Raw genomic sequence first — 4,328 nt, forward strand, 5'->3', positions numbered from 1 at the left:
CTCTGGCTCTTGCCATGATTCCTCAATATAAATAATAGCTCTTGGTTTCCCCTTACACCTCATCCACATTTTATCCAAGTCTTTTAACCACAAGCAAGTATGTATTCTAAATTCTGGCACTTTGTTGTGTTAATCACAATCCGCATTCCCACGCAACCCGACGGCTGAAACTCCGCCTTCCTCAGGCCTCAGAAGAAATTTAATAGTTCTGTTGAGGAGCTGGGGTACAAATGCTTTACGGTGGATGACTGGGGAAGAGGGTGAAAGAGGTGGGGTTTGGGTGGGAGAGTAAGAGGATGCGGCCTCATGGGGGCGGAAATAATAACTACGACCCCTGCAGCCCCTCCTCTCCACTTGCTCAGTCCCAATACCCACTCTCACCCCGTCCCAAAGGCCGGGAGGAGCCGGGGCGGGGCCAAACTGCCCCAAGAAGCGGAAGGGCTGGGTGGCAGACGGACGGCCGGGGCCCAAACCCCTGGGGTTCTCAGCCAGCAGAGAGTTGGTCTCTCCAGTCCCTCTACAATGGGGACCCCCAGTACTCCTCCACCCTCCGAAACCGCCCTCCGTGGGAGTCTCTCCGATCCCCTTCGCCTGTCCCCGGTAACATTCTCTCGCCGTGCCCCTCCTAACTAATGTGGACCCCGAACTCCTTCTCCAAACTGGTTACCCACCCTACCGACCGCCTCTCCTCACCCTCGTCCTTTGCCTGCCACCACAGGAATCCAAATACGGCGCTTTTCCCGCCAAAACTTGCTCGCGTCACACGGTCGCAAACGTGCGCACCCTTGCCGTAAAGCAGGAAAGCGCGCGTTCCCGTGACCGCTGCCGTAAGAGTGGCCGCTTCAGGTGGCGGGCGCCGGGAGGTTACCCCCAGGTTTAAGCAGGCCGGGCCTTGGGTTACTTTGGAGTCGAGGCAAGGTCCTGGCTGAAGAGATTTAAGAACTGCCCGCCGCATCAGTGCGCATGATCTCTGGGCCCAGACGCGAAGTGGTCTCCGGTGTGGGACCTCGGCCAGGCGGCCCTCACGCTCCTGGGCGGAGCCGAAGCCCCTCCGGAGATGTGCCTTGACACAGCGGGCGGCGCGGTCCTCGCGTTCGCGCCCCCTGTGTTCTGGACCTGGCGGGCGGGCGGGATACGTGCCTACACCGACCAGCTCGGGAGCTCCGAGCACCTCGCCCGGCTGCTGGCAGGATTGTGAGGATCACATGCAATGACTGTTGCCTCTCTATGTAACTTTAAAGTGCGCTACAGAAAAAACGAGAGCGGAGAAGCTAAGAGCTGCTGTTGTAATTGATCTTTTGAAGAGTGAAAGGAACTTTGTGGTGGGAGCCAGAAGCATCAAAAAAGACTGGCCACAGAGGAATGAGGGTGGGAACGCGCCCGGATGAAGAAAGCTATTTATTTGTAGTTTGAGGTCATGTCAGGATAACCAATCTTATCATGTCTGAACTGGCTCCAAAACAAGACCTTAGCCCAACCTTCGTAAAGTAGGAGCATCTGCATAGCTTAGTTCTACTCGCTTTTTCATTCTTAATGTGTAAGATACAGGCAGGTAGAAGCAAAAAGGCGTTTCGCCTCATTTTACAATGCCAATGTTAAAAGTAACCAGTTTAAATGGGAAAGTAAATTCAGGGAAAGGGGACTTGTTTGAGCACAAAATAATGTGGAAAAACTGAAATAGGTATACCCCCTTGACAGTAAACTAGACTGGGAACTCAAAACGCAGGCAAGATCATCTCCATTCAATTCTCCAGTTCTTAAAACTGGGCCACATACGTTGAGCATAACTTGCTCTTGCCTGTGATACTGGTAATAGAGTAAGTGTAAAATATATTACACAAAATTGCATACATGTGTCTTAAAGTAGCAAAGTCAGGGCTAAAAAAAACAAGACCAGAACATTTCAAAATGCTTACGCAAGAAGTTTTTAACCATGACATCACAGTTTAGGCTTCATATAATAAAGTTTTCGAAGTCATTTACTCCATTTTCTGTAGTTTCTGCACTGTGTGCTGCAAACAAAGAATATGAAGAGAGAGGAGGATCTGTACAGTTCCTATGTGTCTGGATAGAATTAAGGTATTTTAGCCTGAAAGAAATCAGTATACAGGATTCAGGCAGAATACTACTGCAAGATAGCATGTGGGAGAATGAACGAATGCACACAGTAGCCTCTATTCTCTTCTGAAACTTTACTAAAATAGTAAATTTTAATAGTAAATATTAAAATAACAAAATAGTAAAATTTACTATTTTAAAATAATAGTAAATTTTTAAAAGGCAATAACCCACAAGAATAGAGTATGAAAAAAAACCTTTTGGAAAGTGGCAAGTCTTTAGATGAAAGGTAACTTAGATGAAAGAAAGACGAATCCTAACGCCAGCAATGAGAAAGCAGAAAAGCAACATGATTTGCATCCCAGAACTCCCAAAGGCTCAAGTAGAATTATCAACACCAGGTAACTGAATGTGGAGGTGAACATGGGGCTAAAAAGAGGGTAGGTTGAAAGACTATGTAAGAAGCAAATAAACCCTTGGATCCTCTCTGTCCTCTGTATACCCAAAGAACTGCCCCTCCCTGAAACAGACACAAGACTTGAGAGGGTAACACGTGGTATCTGAACTGGACAGCATCAGGCATAGCTAAAGGCTGTTGAAAACAAAGGGATCAAGTTTAAGTTTATGCACTGAAAGTAGAACCTCTGAGCCTTTTTTCCCCCACTTTACTCCCAGAAATCTGGCAACTTGGCTTGTATCCTTAAGAGGATATACATGCCTTCTCCAGGGAATCTTATCTATATAAAAGAAAAGATCAAAAGATACCAATATCCGGACTTCCTAACAACTCAGATCACAGGAGAGGGAAGCCCACATTCAATAAGCCCCACCCCACCCCAAAGAGCCCTTACAATCAACTTTTTAGGGTCCCACTCTTCAAAAAGGGCAGACAACCAAGAATTTGAAAAGGCCTTTAATAGGAAAAATGTCAAAACAAAGGAATATTCAAACAAAAAACCTCTTGGACATTTAAAAAATATGATAGCAGAAAAAAAGGAAACTAAATAGATATGTTAGAAAAAAAAGTTTAGGAAATCTCCCAGAAGGAAGAGTAAAGATGGAAAACAGAAGGGTAAATATAAGAATATTGAAAGACTAATCCAGGAAGTCCAACATCCAAATAACTTATTTTTCAGAAAAAGAAAGGGAGTTGAGGGAATCCACAAATAACTCAAGAAAATTTCCCTTAACTGAAGATCTTGATTTTCTATACTTAAAAGTTTAAAGTACCCAGCACAATGGATGACCCACTCCAAGACACATCATTAGGAAAATTTCAAAACATTACATACAAAGAGAAGATCCTAAGAGGTCTGGGGTGGGAATGAGAGGGAATGGCCACATACAAAAAAATTAAGAATCAGAATAGCATTGCATTTCTCAACATGTAGAAAATAGAAAATAATGGGCCAATGCCTTTAAAATAATTCTAAGGAAAACTTCTTCCCAACCTGCAACTCTACCTAGCCCACCTCTCAATTAAATGTCACAAGAAACATGCAAGATCTCAAGAAATTTATCTCCCACAGGCTTTCTCAAGAAGGTACTTAGAGGTGATAAATCAAAGAAATCAGAGGATTAACACACACAAAATGACAGTGAAAGAACACACCAACCCAAGAAGTGTGTAATCTAGAGTAAACCAATCCAAACTGGGACATACCAAAACAGAAGACATCTCTAAGAATGAGTTATCTAATAAGTCTGAACACATTAAAAGGATTAGTTGGGGGCCGGCCCCATGGCTTAGCGGTTAAGTGCGTGCGCTCTGCTGCTGGCAGCCCGGGTTCAGATCCCGGGTGCGCACCGACGCACGGCTTCTCTGGCCATGCTGAGGCCGCGTCCCACATACAGCAACTAGAAGGATGTGCAACTATGACGTACAGCTATCTACTGGGGCTTTGGGGGGAAAATAAATAAATAAATAAATAAGAAGATTACCTTTAAAAAAAAATAAAATAAATAAAAGGATTAGTTGGCACAAATGAAGGAGAGTTTGGGGAGAAATTAGTGACAAGTACAAAAAAAAAAATGAAAAATCTCCCTCCGAAAAAAAGTTATGCAGAGAAAAAATAGTAACAGTATACCACATGGTCTAGTTGTGAAAAGCCATAAGGTAAAACCTATGGAGCTAACCTAAATCATAACTATAATAGAAGCTTAAAGATGGTAAGAACAAGTGTGGCCATGGGAACAGCAGGATGGGGAAAAAGAGCTAAATCCTCCATTTCCACACCAGAAAGTCAACCTAAAATTGAAAAACCAACACA

This window comes from Diceros bicornis, chromosome 7 (assembly GCF_020826845.1).
Source record: "Diceros bicornis minor isolate mBicDic1 chromosome 7, mDicBic1.mat.cur, whole genome shotgun sequence".
NCBI lineage: Eukaryota > Metazoa > Chordata > Mammalia > Perissodactyla > Rhinocerotidae > Diceros > Diceros bicornis.